Here is a 23,487-nt window from a genome sequence, read left to right as displayed (position 1 = left end):
ATGTGCTGTGGTTATCTGCATAGGTTGCTTAATATCTTCATACTCTTTTTCCTCATCTGCAAATGGGGCTAATAATAGTGATTTTTTCATAATATTGATATAGGAAGCAGTAAGATAATTTTTAAAAGTGCCTAGTAGAGTACCTGACACATAGTAAGTACTAAATATATGTTGTCTTTTGTTGTTTTCCTTTTTTTTTTTTTCCCTAAGAAAAATGAAAAGAAGAAAAAGAGGTTAAAGAAAAAATCTGCACCTAGTTCTGGTAGAATCCCTAGATAGTGGCCTGCACCTACATCTACCTATTAGTTAGCTGGGTATTTTTAATTAGTTCTTTTTTTTTTTTTTTTTTTAATTTTAGCCATTCTAACAGGTATAATGTGGTATCTCACTGTATTTTTTTTTTTTTGAATATTTCGATTTTATTTAGTTTATTTTTTTATACAACAGGTTCTTATTAGTTATCCATTTTATACATATTAGTGTATATATATTTTTGATTAGTTCTTGACATATATTAGGAGTTAGAAGATTATTGCTAAATAAATTAATATAATCATGCTCTTGCAAATGTCTTCAACTCCTTTGACTCTCCATTTCTCCTCCTCCTTGACCTGTGATAACCCTGTTTACTTGAGTTCACATGACCAGCTTCTCCTTGGATATCCCTGAGCATCTAAATATTGCTGGAGAAAGTTACCTGTCTGAGCTGACTGGTTTCCTGTGAACTATCACACACCTCAAATGGACCTTCACCACCACTCAGAAATGTTTCCTCAGTAACTTTGCTCTCCAGTAAGATTTTAATTTCAAACCCTCTCTCTTTTCACACTTCCCACCCTCTCATTCTTAGCTGAATACCTCACTTCATTTTTCATTCAGAAAATAGAAAACATAGAATGAAAACTCCATCTGCCCACAGCTAAATCTAGAAACCTAAGTTCATTTGCCCCCATGTTTGTTATGTTCCCACCTGTTACTATGGAGGCCAGTCTCTGCACTGTTGCTCTGAATCCCATCCACAGACTCTCAATCACCTTTCCTGATATACATCCACTTTCCTACATCCTCAGTCTTTCCCTCTTTCCTTGCTTATTTCCATGTACATGTAAACATGTCCCGCTACTTACCTTCTTAAAATATAGTGTTTCATTGATCTGACATCCCCATCAACTACAGCTCAATTTCTCCATTCCTTTTAGGAGCCCACCTTTGTGAATCATCAAGCCTTATTTTCTATCTCACCTTCTATTTGCTTTTCACCCAACTCTAATCTGATTGTCACCTTCACCATTTCATTGAAGGTAGTGGGTTTGTAGTATGGGGCGTTAAGTTTAATTTAGGAGGACATGGTAGCAAAGTCATTTAGCCTTAAATCCAAGCCAGTCTCTAGTTTAGATCCATCAGTAAATGATAATTTGATTTTCAGTTTGGACTCCCATTAACATCTTGGCAGATCAAAAAAGAAAGATCATTTATTGGCCCCTTAAAAACCCTAGCAACTTTATGAATCAGCTAGGAACACTGGAAAACAGACAAGTACTGGAAATTGGGACTTAAAAGTAATATGGAGATAAGCTTTTCTGAATGATTGGTTATTCAGTTTTCATAAGTACACATCATGTTGATTTTGACCTTGGTGGGTCACAACAGCTAAATATGACTGATGTCTCAGAAGCAAGGATAATTTTGGTTAGATGAAGGCTTTTGTAAGCAGAGGCTTTATGGACAGCCTGGGGCAGCAGATGCTGACCTGAGCCAGGCAGGTGCAATTTCTACCTCAATGGCATAGTCAGTGTGTGGCTTAGATTAGCTGGAAAAATCATCTTTTCATCCTAATTAAGATCTGCCTCAAAACAAGCAGAGTTTTAACATATGGAGTCTAAGTAATTGGAGTTGAGGAACTCAAGAAATTGACAGAGACTGTGTCAGATGGCAGACAAAATTGGAGAACAGGACCCTGAGTAGAAATAACAGTTTGTAAATTCGGTTGAGATTTTCTATAGAACAAGGCCAAGAAACGTTTTGTACAATTTTGAATTATTTCCATGAAAAAAAACAAGAACATTTTCTTAAAATTTCAGCATTTAAAGTGTGTCAGCTCTTTGGAAAATTTACTCAAATGAATTACATGAATCACCCCGATCTTAATGGGTACTGTTGGCTCAAACCTCTAATCCATATCTTGAATACAGTCACTTTTTCAACATCTCCACTGCTTCCACCACAGCCTCAGGCATCATCATCATCTTTTTCCTGGGTATTGCGATAGCTTCCTGGTCTCCGTCGTATGCTTGCCCCTCTAGAGCCCAGTGCTCTACACAGCAGCCAGAATGACCTTTTACAAATGTAAATCAAATCATACCATTTTCCTGCTTAATATCCTGCAGTGGTTCCCATAGCAATTAAGTTAAAATCCGTTATTACTTACCATGATTTACAGGGACCCTACGTAATCCACTCCCAACCACCCTTTATCATCTTTTCTCCTGGCAACTTTGCTTCAGCTGCAACAGGGGTCCCCAACCCCTGGGCCACGGACCGGTCTGCGGCCTGTTAGGAACCGGGCTGCACAGAAGGAGGTGAATGGCAGTGGAGCGAGCGAAGCTTCATCTGCCGCTTGCTCCCCACTGCTCCCCATAGCTCCCCATCACTCGCATTACAGCCTGAACCATTCACCCCCGCCAGCACCGCCACCCCCCCCGTCCTGTCCCCCATCCGTGGAAAAATTGTCTTCCATGAAACCATTCCCTGGTGCCAAAAAGGTTGGGGGACTGCTGAGCTACAATCTCAGGTCATTCTCTTTTCAGAGATTATGCATGTTTTATTCCTTTGGCCTTGGAATCCTTCCTCTTTCTTTTCCCCTACCCGTCTCCACCCCTCCATTCAGACTTTAGTTCCAATGTTATCTTCTCAAAGAGACATTTCCTGATCTCATTATCTAAAGCAGTGACCACCTCATTCTTTCACCTTGTCACCTTCTAACCCATGACCTTGTTTTCTTCTTTCTGTAACACCTATCATTCTGAAATTATCTTATTTATGTATTTATTATTGTCTGCCTATCTCACTGGAATGGAAGCTGTATGAGGCCAGGGACTTTGGTTCATGGTTGCATCCCTAATATCTAAAAACCATGCCTGACAGCAAGGAGCATGTGTCACGCTGGTGATTAAGCGATTTGCCTCTCAACACCAAACTCTCCTTTCAATGTTGTGCTTTGTGCTGCTGGGGCTGGGAACCTGCCAATCACATTTCTCTCCCAGAGTTGGGCTCCTCTTAGGTTCTGCCGATTGGCGGCAACAGAGGAAAATTACAAGGCTGGAAAAGAAGAGACCTCCTCCTACTCGTTCTTCTGTTATTCCTGTCAGCATCCCTGCACCAACATTCCTTCACCATGATTGTTCAGCAACAATCAGCTCCAATTTGCAGACTTCCATGCCTCCAGAACCAGCCCCATCATTCTCTCTCAGACACATTAACACCAACCTGCAGTGCCCTCTCAAAAGACTCCAGTTCCAGGGGGCCTTCTAAGCCTGTAATCCAGTACTGCCCAGTAGAAAGAAAATGCAAGTCATTTGTAAAATTTTGTTTCCTTGTAGTCACAGTATAAAAGTAAATATAAATAGATGATGTTATTTAACCCAACATATTCCATATATTATCATTTCAACATGTAATCAATAGAAAAATTATTAATGAAATACTTTACCTTCCTTTATTCACACTTAGTCTTTGAAATCTGGTATTTTACACTTTCAGTTCATCTCAATTCAGACTAATGACGTTTCAAGCTCTCAAAAGCCGAATGTGGCTGGTGGCTACCATGTTGGACAATACCACCCTACCTGTGATAAAACCATGTTTCCAGTTTTTTAACACCTACTTAATCATTCCTTGTATAAATCATCCTTGATTGAAATAACTAGTCTGCTTTCTATTCCTTAACTGAATTCTATTCAATACTTTTGTCCAATAAATGAATGATGCTGTTGGGAAAATAAGATCATTATAACTTAAAATGCTACACAGATGATATGGTTTAATTATTTGGAACAGAGTAAAAGGACTGAGCGCTGCTGAAGAAACAGAGCCTGGCAGAGTAGTCATGTAATCTGAGATCTGCTCACTCATGAGCTGGGGAAATGTCTTTTCTCTGGACTGTGGAGCAGTCCAATTTTGTCACCTGCCCTCTCTACTCCCCTTCATATCACAAAGAGAGACATGACTATTATCTGATGGAATTTGGCCAAGGTTTTTGTAAAACCACAAGATGGTTTTGGAATTATCCAGTACAAAGTCAAAATGCATTATAATACTTTGCTTCTAACGATTTAGAGAAAATTTGAAAATGCTACCTTTTGTAGGCACTATTGTCAGCTACATCTATGGAAAGCTTAGTCAACTTAGGTTAAAAAACAAACAGATAAAAAAACTAACCATTTACTTGATTATAGGAGCCTGGAAACCAATTTAATTGTATCCAACTTTTTAATGAAATTCTGCCAAATTGCTTTTTTGTGTGCAAATACAGCTTTTGTGGTCAGAGTATTTTACGTTAGGAATTCTGAATGTGAATAAAATATTTCTTTTTGCCATATGCTAAGAGGCTAGACTATCTCTCTATTTGGTTTGGTCACATTGCTTTTGTAGCAGGAAGGTGACAGTATGGGCTAGCTCTGATTTCATAAAATCAGGACAACAATGCTTGCCCTTAAAATGGATTGGGGACTAAAGGCCTCTTTTCTTAGACCCTGTTATGGACTTCATGAATTTCATTCTCTATTGTCTTATCATGTCCCTTTCCCTCTCTTAACCGTTTTTGTTCTTTGTCTTCTTTTCCCTTTTCTTATGCCCTGGTACTCTACTGCTATTTTCTCTTTTCTACACTTGGAATCATTATTCTTTTGTTGCCTAAAGGATACACTTCCCTTTAGGACTGGAAAGCCTGCCTTAGCCAACACAGATGGAGGAAAAGTCTTTTTTTGGGGGGCAGTCTTTCCTACCCCGTACCTTGATGCATCTGATCTCTCATCTTTCCCTTAGACCTGCTTCAATTTATATTTCTCATTATAACTTTCTGGAACTTTCCATTCTTTTTTCCATTCTCCAGTCTTTCCCCTCCCACTAATGTAAATTTTCAGCACTTAAATCAAGACTTTTCTCTTCAAGGCAGTATGTGAACTTTAGTTAATCCTCAGTGTATGCTCTTTTATTACCACTGCTGTATAAGGCAGGAAAGAGATTGAGACTTTCCCAGCTCCCAGAGGGGTCAATTTGGCGTCAGAACTACAAGTCTGATAGGCGTTCTGCTTAGTTCTTTATTAAGACTGGGAGATAAAGGCTCTGTCTCTCTCACATAATTGTTCCCTGGATTTATACAGTGCCCTATTCCTGAGGATCCAAAAGCGTTTGAACACAATTTGCCAACAGCTTCACAGGGTTCAAGGAAGTTAACGCTTGCCAATATACCTGTTTGTGAAACAGAATCAGAATCTGTCAAATAGGATTTCATCAGTAGGACTGAAACAAATGGAAGAGACTCCCTCTCCCTTTCTTTCGTTTTTATTTGGATTGTGCCGAGAACCTGTGTTTGTAAGAGAACTCTGCATGGGTACTTACTGCAGGCAGATGCTTGTTTCCTTGGCAGAGCTGCATGGTATGCAAATCAGTAGCTCTGGGAGATACAAGTCTCACAGGCAGAATGGATTTTCTGTAGACCAAAAGGCATTTCCAAATTAATCGCAAAGCTGCCCTATGACACTGTTGTGAAGTAGGTTAGCAACTTGCCCAAAGTCACATTGCTTGTGAATGCCGGACCTGAGACAAGGGCCTCCTTCTCTGGAAGGCTTCCCATCACCCCACACTTGGCCTCTGATTTCTCCCTACTGGTGAGTCGGTGAGTCATACAAACTGACTTGCTACCAGAATGAGTCCAGGGGCAACTGGCAGCAGGAGTGCATTGAAAAGGATATAGTCTCTTACCCACCGCCTAACTCTGCTCCTGAGTGGGGCTTGGCTGTTCTGATTGCACAGAAGTTTCAACTTCCTCTAGTGTGAGGATACCCGGGAGACTCTCTTCAGTTAAAGCAGTTAAAGCTCTGCCTCTTTACGAGGTAATATGTCCAAGGCCGTGAGTGCATTGTGTAGGAGAACTGCTGAGTGGAAAAGTGAGTGATGAGAAGCATCTCCATCCCCCAGTATACCCAAGATGTCTGTATGGACTTCCTGTAGCTGCTGTGATAAGTCACCACAAACCTTGTGGCTTAAAACAAGATACATTTATTCTCTTACAATTCTGTAGGCCAGAGGTCCAAAATCAGCATCACTGATGTTGGCAAGGCCTGGTCCCTCTGGAGGCGCTAGGGGAGCCTTGTTCCTAGTCTATTCTAGCTCCTAGTGACTCAGCGGTTCCTTGGCTTCTGGCTGCATCACTACATTCTTTGCCTCTGTGGTCATATCAACTTCTCCTCTTCTGAGTCAAATCTCCCTCTTCGCCTCTCTGCAGAGACACCATGATGGCATTTAGGACCCACCCAGATTTTGCAGGATCATCTTCCCATCTCAAGACCTTTAACTTAATCACAACTGCCAAGATGCTTTTTCCACATAAGGTAAGCTTCTCAGGGGCCTTTATCCTCCCAAGGCAGGGTGTTAGATCAAGGTAGGTATTTGTCTAATTTCTAACATCTCTAAAAATACTTATTAAAAAGTTTCATCTCAAAAATTTAAGGCAATTTCTTTTTTAAGGGATGTAGTAACAATAAATACTACTCAGAGGAACTTAAAATATTCCTGGTGTTTGCTGTGTGGTTCCATTGTAATGGTTGGAGAAATTTCTGGCTTGGTCATATATTTGCTGGGTTATAGCCAAGGGTTGTAATGTTAGGATACTGTTTTTCCCAGACTCAAACCTATCAACATGTATTTACTAGATTTTACTTCTGACCATTCAGAGAAGGAGCAGTAAAAGAATAAAGTTCCCTTGAGTATTATGTTGGTTAGTTTGTTATGTGGGGTTTGGGGAAGAATTTTGCTTATGAACAACTCCCTTCTCTCTTCTCCCTTCTTGCGATATAACTGATCATTTTAGTGCCTCATGGCACTTCTCCCCTCTCAGAAGTCTGGTTTACTTTTATTTCCTTAAAGGAGACTATCAGTGTGGTCTGTTTAGATTTTCACTGTTATTCCTCTCTGCTCAAAGCACACAGTACTTTTTCCCTTTTTTTTTTTTTTTTTCTTCTTTTTGTCTCATGGTTGATGTGGTAAAAAGCAGACTTGATGGTACTTGGAACATTTTGAAATTTGCTTATATTTATCTTTGGCTGAGAAGGCTCTTAATAGGGAACTATACTTTCCATATAGATTTCATGCAAATGTGAAAAGAATTTCAATCTATTCCCAGATTTTAGAGGAAAAAACCTGAAGTTTTGTGATTAGATTTGAGGTTTGTTTGAATTGTAGGTTCAAAGAAAAAAACATGGGATGTGAACTCATATGAAATAATAATCATAGAAACTTCTTTTGTTATGAAACAGCAAAACTAAATTCTGAAACACATCAGATTCATGGAGGTATTTATAGATGGTTTATAAACTGCTAGTAATTTTTATGGAGAATAATGATTATAAACCTCAGTCCTTGTTCTTCTTACTTTTCAAGTATTTTTCATTCATCTTCCTAAACATAATGTTGAATGTTCCATTTTCCTAGAGCAGTGAAAAAATTCCTGTTAACTGGGCAGAATGTTTCATTTCTTTTATCACTGTTCCTAGGCCATCAATATAAACAACTGGATGCAGCCCACACTGCAGCCTTCCATGACTTCATAGGGTGTTTAACCACCATTAGTGCTTAGCTTTCATAGATCATGTAAAAAAAAAAAAAAAAGGAAAAAACATGGTATAAAAAGCCTAGAGAGCAATTTCTTCTGTTTTAACTTCCCACGACTACATATCAAGTTCAGTCACATCTTCTTCATTCCTAATACCATCCCAGTATCTCCATGTCTTTCCACAGCATCACTGCTCTCTTGAATTAGGCCATCATCATCTCTTACCTAGGTCATCAGAACCATCTCCAAACTGTCTCCAGTCTTGTCTTATCCCACACTAATGACCTACAGTCTTTCTAAAACCCAAACTATGTGATTAAAACTCTGGTGCAACCCACAGTCCTCAGGATAAAATCCAACTCCTTCACTTGTCCTTTCAGATTTTTCATGATTTTGCTGTTTATATTTTCAACCTCATCTCCTATCTTTTCTTCCACCACAATATAAATTACAAATATTGAAATGTTGGTAAATCCTTTACAAATATGCTTTTTTTTTTCTTTTTTTTTTCTTTTGCAGATGCTGTTCCTTCAGACAGGAACATCCTCTCTGTCCTCTGATTCCTTTTCCCTGTTGCTAAGCCACTCTTCTTTGCTTGATTATGTCAGTTTAGCAATTACTTCCACCTGGAAATCTGCACTCTAGCCCCTCCCCCAGACTAAATTATGTTCTCTTTCTACCTGCTTCCTCAATTTAGCCCTTATCACACCTTGATTTTGCCTTTGGTTAATTTACCTGCTGAGCTTCAGGGCAAGGACTGAGTTTTGTTAACGGTTGTGTTTATGTAATAGGCATGCAATAAACATTTATTGGCTGAATGAAGAACATTAGTCACATAGGTTTGTCATGAAAATGATAATAGAAAAGGAAAAGACAAAACCTGCTGAGTGGAAGTGTCAGCCCCATTACATATATGCTATCATTAAGAAGAACCTTAATTTTCTTTGTTCTTCTTTCTTCTCCAAAGAAGCAGAAGTGCTAAAAGCAGAACTTTGCAGAATAAAGTTTCTTGTTTTCTTACAACTTACTTATATAGTACTTTAAATTGGTCTTGATATCTCTTATTGTCCTAAGCTCTTCCTGCTGCTATAACTTATTTAATTTAACTATAATGGGTTTATCCTTTTAGAGTATTTCATGTGTTCTTGTTTATTCCTATAAGAATTTTTTGAAGGACCTTTGACTTTCATCAGAGAAAAAGTAGACTCTATTTTAATTTTTGGAATGTTGTTTTTCATGATTCTCACCATGGCCATGAAATGAAGTTGCCCAGAGGGAAGGCAGCTACCAGACAATGTACTGGAGGGATGTGATACTCTTCTAGTAGTAGAGGGAATTGTCAAATACTTCATAAACATAGTCAAATTTGACCTTATTTACTTTTTATAGTTGCACCATTTAATTGAAGAGCAGACCTTTTCTGACTTGCATAACTCCATAAGTCTTAGGAGAAAGTTAAATATTTAATAAAACATGGCTTTTCCTAAAAGATTTGTTTTTACTCTGTCTTCTAACTTAACATGCAATTTAAAATGAACCCTCTAGTTATTGAATTGTTTCTGAAGGTTTGGTAAAACAAAGTATTTAGCAGGAAGACAGAGGAATAGAGGCTCAACCTTCCACCTTGTGGTTCTGTTGGACATGTCCCAATGAGTATTCTGTTGAAAAACTTAATATGTAAAATACTGAACTTGTTTTTTCCTTCCTTGCTTTCTCCTTTATTTCCCTCCCTCCCTCTCTTCTTTCCTTCCTTCCTTCCTTTTTTCCTTCAAGAGTTACTGAATCTATGTATATATCATTCACATGAAGACCTGTGCCTGCATCTTAACATCTACATAGGAAACTTAGCAACTGTCAAACTGAAAAAAAAAGGCACAATCTAAAAGTTGAGAGTTATGTTTTATTCAGGGCACAAATCTGAGGACTTAAGCCTGGGACACAGCATCTCAGGTAACTCTGAGAGACTTCTCCATAGAGGCAAGAAAGGGAGCCAGGATGTACAGGAGTTTTTGCAACAAAGACCAGGTAGTCAGAACATCAAAAGATTATTGTTAATTAAAGAAAACCAGATATCTCAAATTAAGTAATTTAGTGCTTTTCTATTTATGGGAAGTTGCAAGAGTCTGGGCTCACTGAAATCATTCCTTTGAATATGCACCTCGGCTATCTGTGGCCAGTATCCTGTGTTCTCTCACCCTGGGTTCCCTCAGGGCTCACCATCAGGGCAGCTGTAATGTGATGGCTTGATGGTTGCAAAATCCTTTGTTTACTGATATGGCAGGCAATATTTTTCATTCACACATCTATATAGGAAAAAAAGATAAATCACCATTATAAAGCAGTTTGATAAATGCAGAGTTAGAAATATGCATAGATACTATGGGAAGAGTCTTCTACTCACCCTGGCCCAGTTTTGTCATGAGAAGAAATAATATTAGGAAAGGCTATTTGCAGGAAGGAGGCATGAGCTGCTATTTTGAAATATAGATAATATGTAGGAATATATCTAAGAGGAACAGAGGAACAGAAGGAAGGGAGCAAAGACTGTGTGCAAATGTGAGGAGAAAGAGCAAAAAATATTCAGTTACCAGCAAATAGTTTGGAATACTTGGAATTAAAACTTGCATGAAAAGTAGGTAGGAATTGATGAGGCTGTGACAGGACACAAAGTTGGAGAACTAAGCAGGGTCAGATATGGAAGGGTTTTGTACAGGTCAGAATACTTTTTTGAACACTAAGCCACATTGCTATGCTTTGAAACAATACACAAATAAATTAGACAATGTTCCTGAATAAGAGAACCCAGAATTTAGTAGGATAATAGGATACGACGACAAATAGTTGCAATAAATTTAACATTGTCAAGTATTTGGATGCTTTCCAAATGACTGGGAGCATGTGGAGGGCTTTAAGTGAGAGGAGAGAGAATTACATTGCATTTTAGTATCTCTCAGTATTGTAAAGAATGAAATGGAATGTTGTGAAGCCACAGATTATGACATCATTTGGGAGATGCTACTGAACTGGTCTAGGGGAAATATGAAAAAAATACCAGTGGGGATAGGCAAATGAGGACAGAGTTGGGCTGTGCTCAGGAGATAGAGCTGATCAGACTTCAGCATCACTCAACTGCTATGGGAGAAGAGAATGTTGTTGAAGGTGACTCTCGTGTGTCTGACTTAGAAAATAGAGGAAGGAAGTTCTCTGTTCTTTTTACTCTGTTGGAAATTTGACTTTTGCAGGGACATGCTGGGAAGGAAGCTTCTGCTTCTCTCTGTTCCCTTTGAGGAGGGGTGTTCAGCTTGGTCAGAGTTTAATACTCATTGGACAACCATTTATTAGAGGGTGGGACTAGTGTCCTCAAAATAAAGAGCCAGGCAGAAGACCTCCCCTTTCTTTGTTGGCTCTTATGGGGAGGGCTTCTCCTCTGCATCCTGTCTCCATCTGGGTGGTGAAGCTGCCCTTAACGCTGCCTGGGAAGTTGACTCAGGGTCTGCCCTGTGGACATACTACTCTTTCCCCAAAACTTGACTTGAGGCAAAAAAGGAAAGTTCTTCTGGTACATCTCCAATACAGTGTCCCAAACCTTACTTTTCGTTGTTGTTCTTCACCGGTTGCTAATAAAGTTGATGTTTTAGCCTCATGTGCACTGATGTTTGCATGTATGATCTAGGGTCCAGAAAGCTGAACAGAGACTTCTTAGCTTCTAATGAGCAATTGAATGCCATTCACCAAGATAGGAAAACACAGAGTTAACTATTTTATCCCTCTAAGTCTTTTCTTCATTCTCCTTTTCCTTTCTCAGGTGATGGGGTAATATCCTTCACTGAAGCTCTAAAGCTTCATCATTATCTGTAATAGCTTCTTCTCTCTCATCACCAAGTTGCAGCAATTTCATTCTTGAAATGACACTCGAATCCACTGCTTCCTTTCTATTTCGGTCATCACAGGTCTGGTGCAGGCTGCCATAATCTCTAACTTAGATGACTATAGAAGCTTTTTCATCAATCTTTCTCCCTCCAGTCTCTTCTAACTGCTTTCAAAGTTTTCCTTGATGTATGTATATCTGATCATGTCACTCTCCCGCTCAACAACTTCACACTCATTATTGCTTACAAAACAGACTTCCCAGAAGGTGATGCCAACCTACACATGGAGTGGTGCAAAGGAAACTGGTTGGCAGAAGATTTGGGTTCAGTTCTGGCTAGATCTAGTGATCCTTGGGACCTTACAAGTTATGCTAGCTACTTTTTGTTTCTTCATTTATGAAGCAAGAGAGTAGAATCAGATGTTCTCTCAGGTCCTATTCAGTGGTACATTTTTTGATGACCACATTTCTACTTTTCTAGCTTCTTATTTTTCATATAAGACTTGACTTACAACAGGATACTTGTGGCACCATAAACACACTCTGCTCTTTCTTGTGTATTGTGGCTTTCCTCTCACATTTGCTTAACACGAACTTCCATTCCCATCCATTACTAATTTCCTCTGTTAAAATTTTACTCATCTTTCAAGGCCCAGATCAAATTCAACATTCTTAACCAGTCCTCTCATTAATAATTCCTTTGTGGGTCCTCTCAGCTCACTCTGTAAGTCATTAAAGGCATTCTGCAATTGTCAAGGTTATCTATTTTTCTCTCCCCAATAGACTTTAAGCTCCTTAATGGGTAGGGTGCACATGTGTTCTTATTTGTATCTCTCCATCTTGGCACCTTACACAGGGCAATGTCTCAGTCCATAAATGTTGCCTCACTGAGTAGATGTGATAAACATGGTGCTTACCAAGAAGTATTGTTTTTCAACATGATCACTTTGGGGGCTCTTATTCGTCAGATGAGAAGAATTTCCATGTGAGCTTTGAAAGTTTTCAAAAATCACATTCTGCCCCAAGGGACAAATATTTAGTTAGTGAATGTACTCTAATACTTAAATTTAAAAAAACATCAAAAAGGTCCAGTGCAGCGGAAGAATGCTTGGATTAAGTGTAAACTCTTATAGTAACACTAATGGGCAATGCATTTTTGTTGTGTGTTCTTTGCACTTGTTTTATGAAATCACTAAAAATATATTCATTTGTACTTCGTACACCTCCAAAGATGATTCAATAACTTTCTGGTTTTTAAAAAATGATTTGTGCTGAAAAATTCCTGTGGAGATAAAAAAAAAATTGCTTGTTCACAACACTCTGCATAAGCTCTTATTCTGATGTTGAAGATGCTGACTATATTGCTATTTCTTTACCCTAAATACTCATCAAATAGAGTTAGCATACAAAGCTCTAATTTTGTCTTTGTAGGCAGAGGAGGGTGATTAATTGCTGCTTATTCAAAAAGTCAGTTAATGGAAAGAAAAAGGAACTAACCCAGTGTGGGACTGCGTTCTCCTTTTCTCCATCAGAAATGCTCACGGGGCACTAGTCTGATTTAGGCTCTTCAGATGTGGAGATAAAAACTTGAGCTAATTGTGTCTTTAAAATGGGATAAACACTTCGGCCTTTTTCTGAGCTTCAGCAGAGAGGTTCACCATCATGGACAGTGCTTGCCATCTGAAATTGTACTGCCACAATCAGAGTAATTTTCCATTTAGGAGCCCCCTGCAGCAGCTGAGCGCTGGCAGATCACTCCAGTCGCCTGTGCTTGATAACTTCCTGGGCTATGTAGAACTGGGGGTGAGGAAGAGGATAGAGAAAATCTTCTTATATCTTAGCAACTAATTGATTTAGTAGGATTCATGAAATTCAACAGACATACTTATTACTTACCTTGTCTTGTCCTAAATCCATCTCAGACCACTGTGACATGGAAATACAATTCCTTTCTGGAGGTACTTAATCCCGCATTGCCTAATGATGTCCAGGGCTCGGTCTGTCTTCCCAGCATGCTACTTCTTCAGTTTCGTGACCTGATTTGAGTGAATGACATCTGTTTTGGTGGAGGAAGTCTGATGTGTGGAGGATTCAAAAAGAAAAAAAAAAAAAGAAAGTAAAAGAAACTTTGAAGAGGAGATTTCATTTTAAAATGGGACAAATGATGCAGTACCAAGAATTTCGATATGCAAATCAACTAAAATAAGCTGTGCTGTAAGGTGGTGACATGCACAATGTCTTTTAAAGAGGTCTGTTTATCCTAGTTATTTCAACTGCTTAAAAATCATTCTCTGCATCTGGTAAGAATCTGCCAAGTTTTACAGCTAATTTTCACACACACACAGGATGGTTTTCTTGGTTACAAGACAGAATAGATGCACTTTCTTGTTTTCTTGCAGGAGCTCTTTCTATCAGTTTTTTTTTTTTTTTTTTATTGCGGTACGTGGGCCTCTCACTATTGTGGCTTCTCCCGTTGCGGAGCACAGGCTCCGATGCGCAGGCTCTGCGGCCATGGCTCACGGGCCCAGCCGCTCCGCGGCATGTGGGATCTTCCCGGAGCGGGGCACGAACCCACGTCCCCTGTATCGGCAGGCGGACTTCCAACCACTGCGCCACCAGGGAAGCCCCTTTCTATCAGTTTTAAACTAAATTCTCAATGGTTATTCCCTGACTCAGGAACTAGTACTTTGTGCTAACCCCTTTTTACTTATGGTCCTATATTTAAATATTGGGAAAAAGGCTGTGTAAGTACCTGAGGAAGCTGGCTTGATATGGAATTAGGTAAATGGTGTGTAGGTAAGAAAAATAAAATGGATTGGATTTATCCATTGAGATGAGAAAAGGTTACTGAGGTTTCTAGAAACAAATATTCTCTGCATCAGGCATCAATTATCAGTGATACAAATAACCATCTGGCTACATTGTTGGGTAGAGTAAGATTTTGGGGTGAAGGGAGAGGATATAATATTCTAGGTACAGGGCTCATAGAAGAGGCTGCATCCAATCATTCATTCACAAGAAAAACACATTTCCAAGTTGATTTTTTATAGTCAGATTTTGGGGAGTTGCCGCGTTAATCAAAAAATACAAACTTATCCAAGTAGTATAATCCATGCAATAATCTTGGTTTCCTTTCCTACATAAATGTTGTCAAAAAATGTCACCACATTACCAAACCAATTTCTTCTTTCCTGAAACATATAAAATGGTTTTCTAGAGGTTCTCACAAGTGGAGTTTGTTTGGAAACATCACTCTTTCGTCCTGTTGGCTGGCCTTAATTATTTTTATTTTCCTCTGCGGGGTCAGAAGATTTGGCTGCTTTTTCTCCTTGAGGTTAAAACAGGAACTTCCAAATGCCCAGGGAAATAAATGTGTTCCTGATTAGTTGCCCAGTAGAATACCGTAGCTGAAATTATTGTTTTTTTCACGGTTATTAATACTGAATTATGCTGGCAAAATGGTCTAAGATCCTACAATGAGAAGAGCTGTATAAATATGAAATCACAGTGTTAAACAACAGCTACATCCTCAAAGGATATTGGAAATTCACTTATCTAGATTTAAATATGAGAAAGAACCTGAAATATGTTAGCTTTTGAGATAGGGATGTGGATAAATTTGCAGGTTCATATAGAGTGATTATTTGAAATCTGTTCTGATTTATCCAGCTGGCTTTTGCCTCCTGGTTTGGTAGTAGATTTTTAACATAATGCATTTCTTTCATGTTTCAGCCACCCATGTGACTTTCACCGGTAGGTAGTATAACACAGGGTGTGCTCTGGTCATTGATGAACTTCAGTAATCAGGGAACATCATCTTTGCTCTAAGTAAATAGAACACAGGTGGCAAGCTTAATGTGCTGTTCTAAATTCTTTATACTTAAATTGGGAATTTTTGAAACATTTCATTAGAAAAAATTTTTTCCATCTTCCATTTTTTTCTTTTTCTTTAAAACCTGTTAGGGTGGAAAGATGTAGAACATTTATTTATCCAGAGCTATGCCAGAGATCCCACAGGGGAGGCCAGTCCTGTTACAGGCCTTTCACAGGATAGGGTTGTTGTCCTGGGGACCATCCCTAAGAATGTCTCCTTTTTGTCCCATGACTATGGAATCTCGTTGAAACCACCTTCTAATGGTTACCATATCCAATCTCTTGTACTGTTTCTCTCTCCATTCTGTAAACCATCATTTGAAATTGTGGGGACGCTGGGAATAATGGAGTGTATTGGGCAAAACAGAGAGGAAGCACCTTAGGTGACTATTGGCTTATTTCAGCTTTAGCTGTATACTTCCAAACTCAGTTGGTGACACAGGAAACCTAGAATGGGTAACTTGGGAGAAGGAGGCTTTAAAACTTTTCCACTATTTCTGAGACATATGCATTCAGGGCTTGTTACTCTAAGACAGACCACCATTAGCCATCTGAACATTTCTATTAATTTTCTAAAATTCCCTTGGGATAAGATTGTCAAATATAGCAAATAAAAATACAATAAAGAGAAATATTGCATGGGACATACTTATATTTTGAAAAATTATTCATAGCTTATCTAAAATCCAAATTTAGTTGGTTATCCTGTATTTTACCTAGCAACCCTATCTGGGAAACATATGGAATTTACTACCAAATCTTTGTTTCCTCAGGTTGAGCTTGATGTGTTAACACTCAGAAAAAAAAAAAAAAAAAAAACCAAAGGAGACCAGCTAAATCTCCTTTGAAGCTGTAGGCTTCTCAATATTCCTTCCTTCCAAATTTTTTTTTTTGGTAAATATTTCATATACTCTAATGAATGAAATATATGTATGTACTCTAATGAAACGAATATATGTGGATGTATGGTTAAGGTTTTCCTTAAAACTCTCCACAAGCCGCCTCAGCTATTTTGCTCTCTTTGGACGACCTTGGCTACCACTGTAGTGGGAGGTGGACACCAGAAGGAGGGCTCACTCTTGCCTTTGCCGTCTCTGCAGCCTCGGAGCCTTATTGACAGAAGTCAAGAAGGCGTCAGAACACTAGGGACAGCCACTCCTCTGCAGGCCACAGCAGCAGGGTTTAGGAGATTAGCTGTGCCTTAAGAATAAGACTGCCCCTCTGCAACTTCCACATTTCCACAATTAAGAGTCTAGAACTCTTGAAGTTCCTGAACAAGAGCTCACTCGCTGGAATGAGAGCCCACTTATAAGGATGAGAGAGCTCACAGCCTTGAAGCCGTGAGGACTAACCTCACCATGCCTTTCACCCCTGTTCAGGTCAGTTACCACAAAAAGCCCAGGGACCCCAAGTCATTCCAGACTCTCATCCTCATTGCCTCACTTCTTAGCTCCTAAACCATGTTAACTTTTCTGGAACAAATGGTCAACTGCAAAAACATCCCTATATTCTCAACCTCTTCTGTCAAAGTTCCTTTCATTTTTCTTGTCTAACTAAAGCCTGGCTTACTTCCCCTGGAGACCCTCAAATATAGCATTTATCTCCCACATTCCTTGTAAAAAGGATGAGATGGATTAGGCTGTTTCATTTTGACCACTTTCAGATCATTCTGTCTACCCTCCTCTTCCTTAAATAGACTCAACTTTTACTCCCCTGTCATCAGACTACAGTATCATCTGCTACACCTTTTGTTGCCACCATCCACTGTCCCATCCATCCCTTTGGCTAGTATGCTGCATCCCTTGAGAATTTATCTTACTACTCCTCACTCCAGTACCACTCATGTCACATGCTTAGTGATTACAAGTCCACACAAATCACCTTTCCAGTCAGTCCTCTGCACGCCCAGTTTCTTAGCCTTCATTGGACCTCAGCCAACCACTCCTATGGCTATAATCTTGATCTTTTTATTATCCAAACACATTTTACCTCAATCATCTCATTAACTGATTACCAACCCCGCCCCTTCTTCCCAGTTTGCTTCCTCAGTTACCTCAATTGCAACCATTTTTCACTCCCGCCACCCCCCCGGTTCCTACTACTTTTTCACTTTCTCTAAATCCCTAACCTCCTCTCCTAACCTCTTATCTAGTTTGAAATCTATGGCCAATCATTATACTCATTCACTTGTCATCTGCAAATACAGTCATCCGTCAAAATCCAGTATCCATAGGGGATTGGTTCCAGAACCCCCCTCACCCCCCCGGGATACCAAAATCTGGTGATGCTCAAGTTCCTTATGTAAAATGGAGTAGTGTTTCCATATAATCTGCACACATCCTCCTGTATCTTTAAGTCATCTGTAGATTACTCATAATACCTAATACAATGTAAATGTTATGTAAGTAGTTGCTGGCACACAGCAAATTGAAGTTTTGCTTTTTGGAACTTTCTGGAATTTAAAACAAGAAAAATTTTCAGTCTGCAGTCAGTTGAATCCCCAGATGCAGAACCCATGCATATGGAGGGCCTACTGTACCCTCAAGTCCCTTGTTCCCTTTCCCTTTGTTATACTTGGCTGAATCACAACCTTGGTTAAAACAAGCTTTTGAGTACTTCTGTGACTGAATCCAGGCAGCTGGTACAAGTGAGACAAAATCAAACTCACGATGACTGTTTTCACTTTAGACACATGATCATTACTTTCAAGGCAGAATTTAAGGCTGCCAGCCATCCTACCAATCCATTCATTCTCCCAGTCTCCTAGATGTGTGCTATGTACTTCCTCTCTGTCAATCATCCCAAGCACCCCCATCCCATTCTAACTCTGGCCTAACAATGCTGCTTTTTACTTCAGTGGTAAAATAAGAGCAATCAGAAGAAATGTCTACATGCTCTAATCACCTACCTTTATCTCAATTCTACCTTCTTTCTTTTGCTGTAAGTGAACTTCATATTCCTGGCTAAGGCTAAACACTCCATGAATGATTAGACCCCATCCTGCCTTCCCTACTCAGAGACAACACTTCAGCAATTCTCCCCCTTTTTCTGTAGCTCGGCAAACCTCCTTAAATTGGATTATTCCAATTAGATTATAATTGTGTCCTTATTTTTCCAATATTAAAAAAAACAATACCCTCTCATGTCCCTACTTCCTCCTTTAGGTATGATCCCATTTTCCCTTGAAAGAGTTATCTATGTTTGCTGACTTTCTGTTTCCAATTACTCTTCTCCTCTCTCTTTTTAATCCACTTAAATTATCCTTTAATCCCCACTATACCAGTGAAACCATTCTTAACAAGGTCACCAATGATCTCCTTGTTGCTAAATCTAAAGATTATTTCTCATATTTCACTTGACCTATCAGAGGCATTTGACTTAGATTATCACTCTGTCTTTGAAACTTTCTTCACCTGACTTCTAAGATGCCACATTTACCTAGATTTTCTTTTACTTTTCTAGATATATCTTTACCATTTTTTTTGTCTCTCCAATTTCTACATGTTGAAATGTGCAAGGCTCACTCCTTAAACTTTTTCTCTTTTCTAACCCTTCTCTCCCACTCCCCAGGGGATCTCATCCTGTTTCATTTCTAAATATTATCTTTACCACCTACATGCTTATTAATGTCTGTGTTTATGTCTCCTGCCTGGGCCTCTTCTCTGAACTTCAAAATCCAAATGCATCCAAATATTCCATATACACAATGCTTACTTGAGGTTCCACAGGAATGTCTAATAGACATCACACACTTAACATTTCTCAAGTAGATCTGCTGATATTCCCCACCTCCAAATCTGCTCTTACACTTGCCTTCCATATCTTCATTAATAGAAAATTCATCTGCCTACCTGTTCTAGCCAAAATCTTTGTGTTATCCCCGGCTCCACTCATTCTCTGGTATTCTACGTATAATTTGTCATAAAATCAACTGATTCTACTTTCAAAATATATTTTAAATTTATCCCGTTCCTACCACATTCACTATGACTCCTGAGTCACTTGCCTGCATTAATGCAATAGACTCCTAACTGATCTTCCTTCTTCTGCTCTTGCCCATTTTGGCCTAGTTTCAACCAATCAGATAGATATCTTGTAAAGTATAACTTAGTGCATATCATTCTCTTCACACATGGTCTCCATCTCCTACCAGGCCCTGTATTATTATCATTCCAGTGTCTCTCTGACTTTACTTTCTACCACTATGTCCTCCTTAATTCCACTCTGACCACACAGGCTTCTTTGTTCTTGCTTGAAACACATAGTCAGACCTCCACCTCAGGGCCTTTGCACTTGCTGTTCCTTTATATGAAATACTCTTCCCTCAGATAGTCACATGGCTATCTCTTTTGCTTCATTGATTTTCACTCAAAAGTCCATCTTTTCAGTGAAGCCTTATCCACTTATTCAAAATTTTATCTACTTGCCTCCATCCTGACACTTTTTTCCTTCTTTACCAAATTTATATTTTTTAGACTCTATCACTTCTATAAATTTCTTAGCTACTTTGTTTACTGTTTGTCTTCCCCACTAGACTCTAAACTCAATAAGGTCTGGAATGTTAGTCTGTTTCATTCTCTGCTACATATCCTCAGTGTCTTGGTACATAGAAAATGCTCAAATATTTATTGAATAAATGAAAGAAGATATGAACGCTCATATGGAAGATGTTCCTGAATTTGTGAGGCATATAAAATGACTAACATTGTGGATTTGATTCACCTTAACTGTCCCTGGGTATTTTATGGATGCAAACATGATTTTTCAGAAGATTAGGGAAAGAGGCCTAGAGAAATATGTGTATTAGGGATAATTGCTTGGGGTATGAGAATATTTTAAGTGAATGAAAGTTGTTTTCATGGAGTAAATTGCATTTAGTAAACTAAAACTATTAGAAAGAAACAGCAGACCATTCTAGATGTGGTAGAGCATTTAAGTAAAGTGGCAGAGGAAGGAGGGAGATTTGTGAATAAAATGTCCAGCTTTCTTAGCTGTAGTAAGTCATCTTTTGTATTGAAAAGGACCAGGAATCAGAAAGTATAAGCGCTTGAGCAGAAGTGAAGCTTGATTTCTCATTTTTCAACAGGCTATGTTAATATTTGCCCTACCCTGACTTCCATATCAAATGATATGGATACAGAAATATGCCGTAACTTCTGAAGTGCTACACCAATGCAAGGGATTATTTCAGGGTGCCACCATCCAAGAAATGATCCCGTAGGGAGTGTGAGGCAATAGACAGTCAACAGAATGAAAATCCTAATTTATCTAAAAGCCTATTGTTGGCTACTGGGGAGAGGCAGAATGTGGTTAAACCTGCATCGTCTGATGGATTATTGTGGTCTGTGGTGCATAAGAGGTTAAAGCAACTGATTTGAAATCTAATGGCATTTCTCGGTGTAGTTTGGAGTCTGCTCCCAGTATCTCCTCAGGGCTATAATGTGACTTGAAGTGGAGGAGAGACTGAAGGCGTAAAGTAGCTTTCAGAAATCTGTGTGCAAAGTAAACAGCATCTGGCCAGTCACTTTGGTGGACACGTGTTTCCAGGGAGGTATCACCAGGGAGTCTGTGATAAATGCCTTGGTAATGTTACAAATGGGGAAGACAAAAGATGGTGAGCCACACAGAGCAAAACAAAAGGTCATGGGCTTTGAGGTTGAACAGTTTCTGGTTTGGCTAATAGGAGTGACAAATCCTGGTAAAGCTAAAGAAAATGTGGCAAATCAAAATACTCTGACTAAGCCTACACACAGGTCTTACGACTTTTGTAGTTATGAAGTTTTTCCTCATTTCTAACCTCCTGTAGCAATTTAAGCCTGTCTCCTCTTTTATAGTGGTCATAAAATTATTCAACTTCCTTTTAAAATACAGCTGCTGCATTTGACTCTCTGATCTCCTGCAGCACTGAATTCCAGTGTGCAGAAGTATTTCATTTTATTGGTTTTTAAATTTTCTTGCTGTGCCATTCATATGAGTACTTATTCTCATATTGTGCGATGGCATTTTAAGCTTGGAATTGATAACTTTGTTCCCCTTGTACCTTTCCTAATCTTAAATGGTGCAATTAAGTTCCTTTCTAACCATGCTCATTGTCAGACTGGAGAAACCAGGTTTTTATAATCTTTCATTGCATGTCAGTCCTGCCAGACAACTTACCTCCCTCCCAGGCGTAATCTGGATCTTTCCAAGAAACACACTGCTCCCTACCCTATAATCACCACCAGACAGCAATTGTGAGATACGGTGAAAATCGTGAGGTCATTACCTGACAAAATCTTGCATTTAGGTAATGCTTTTATCTCTAAAGATACCCATTGTTCTTTGCCGACAATCTCAGCATTGCAGACGGCACTCAGCCTGGGAGGAGGAACGTGCCTCTCAGTGTATGTCTGTGGTGGCTCCTTGTAAGAAGTTCGTCCCATCTTTGTTCCCCACCAGGCAGAGAGTATGAAGATCGCTAGAGAGGTCTTGTGAGTCTCCTGGAAGCGAACCATGTTTGCTGTCGCTGCAGGACAGGCTTGTAGTGTGGTCAACCAAAAACCAAATAAAATAAGAAACACTGAGCAATTGCTAGAGGCAAAGAAGAGTGTCAGTCCAGCTTTTGCTATAGCTGTGCTTTAAGCATCAGTGCATGTAAGAAACCCCAGACTGGAGCTAGGATGATGCTGTGTAATTGGAAGCAGGCAAAGCAGAGATACTGGTTCTTATTGAATATCTGCAGGTTTTAGTAGTTCTGTGTACCTTCTTTTTAAAAAGAAGAAAAATCCTCCAAAGGGGTTCACAACTGAGTATTCACCCCATTTGCAGCTCTTTGACATGTCCATGTGGCATCTACCTCAAGGATGGTTGGACCAACTCTGTTATGAGCCTGCCTCATGCAGGTAGGGGCTTGTATTTTTGAGGACAACAGCAAGACTGTTTTTATGTTGTTTAATGTCAACTCTTCAGGCATCATGCATGGCACAGGCTTTTCCTATTGTCAAATAATAACGTGAAGCAAGGAAGCATCAGCTGGTGACTCATCTCAGATATTCTAAGGTCCAGAAATGCAGATAAACTTGGCAGAAGTCACACAGATAGCCAGTGCAGGACTCTGAAATGCAGGGCTAGGACTAGGATGAGACCCCAAGACCCTTTTATCTATCCTCATCCAGTTTTGTTTTGGGTGCCAAATGTAAGGAGGAGCAACAGAGATAAATAATGTCCCAAGAAAATATTTAAACCAAAAGTAGCACAAAAAAATCCATGATGAACAAAATATCAAAACTTTAGATTTTAAATAAAATTTTAAATAAAGACAGCCCAGGACAACTGATTTTTTCCTTTGCCTCAGGCTCTGATATAGGTTGGCATGATACTGCCGCAATGGTACAGACCTCCTTATCTGAGCAGTAGATGTACTGGGGCATGATAACATCTGACTGCTCTTGGTTGTGTAAAGCTTATTCCCTGGCACTTTTCTTAGGAATATCTAAGATTCCACACACACAAAAATGCCAAATACCTGGAGTTTACTCTTGTTTCCTTGAGCATTACATTCCTATTGTCATTGTTGAAGACATTGCTCAGTGGATTGAAAATGGTACAATATTGTGATTCTTTTTTTTTTCAAGCTCAGATCACTAATATATAGAGGGGTGATGATTTGTGTGTGTGTGTTGTTTTATTGGATATATTTTTTAAAACCGCAGACCCAAAGAGGGAGAAGAAAAAAAGAACATATGATTTCTATGGAATATTTTTTAGAATCATTGTTACTTAAAATGGACAAATATATAGAACTGGAGTATTAAGGACCACTTCCTGATTTGACTTTGCACTGATACACTGAGGAGAAGCTCAAAATATCGTTGCTGGGGTGGTCTCATTACTCACCTCTCTTCTCCTCAAGGCCTAAAATTGATAACAGTAACAA

At 39.1% G+C, this 23,487-nt stretch overlaps 1 long non-coding RNA gene across 1 annotated transcript in view; it reads left to right on the top strand.

Moving 5' to 3' along the window:
• The first annotated feature begins 6,497 nt into the window (after positions 1–6,497).
• LOC141276974 (uncharacterized) overlaps positions 6,498–23,487 on the top strand; it is a 45,924-nt gene continuing 28,934 nt past the window's right edge. Inside the window, exon 1 of the long non-coding RNA XR_012327462.1 lies at positions 6,498–6,611. This is a non-coding gene — a long non-coding RNA (uncharacterized lncRNA). The remainder of the gene's footprint in view (positions 6,612–23,487) is intronic.

This window comes from Tursiops truncatus, chromosome 18 (genome assembly GCF_011762595.2).
Source record: "Tursiops truncatus isolate mTurTru1 chromosome 18, mTurTru1.mat.Y, whole genome shotgun sequence".
NCBI classification, from domain to species: domain Eukaryota; kingdom Metazoa; phylum Chordata; class Mammalia; order Artiodactyla; family Delphinidae; genus Tursiops; species Tursiops truncatus.
Note: the sequence above shows the minus strand (reverse complement) of the source record. Positions and strands in the feature narration are given on the sequence as shown.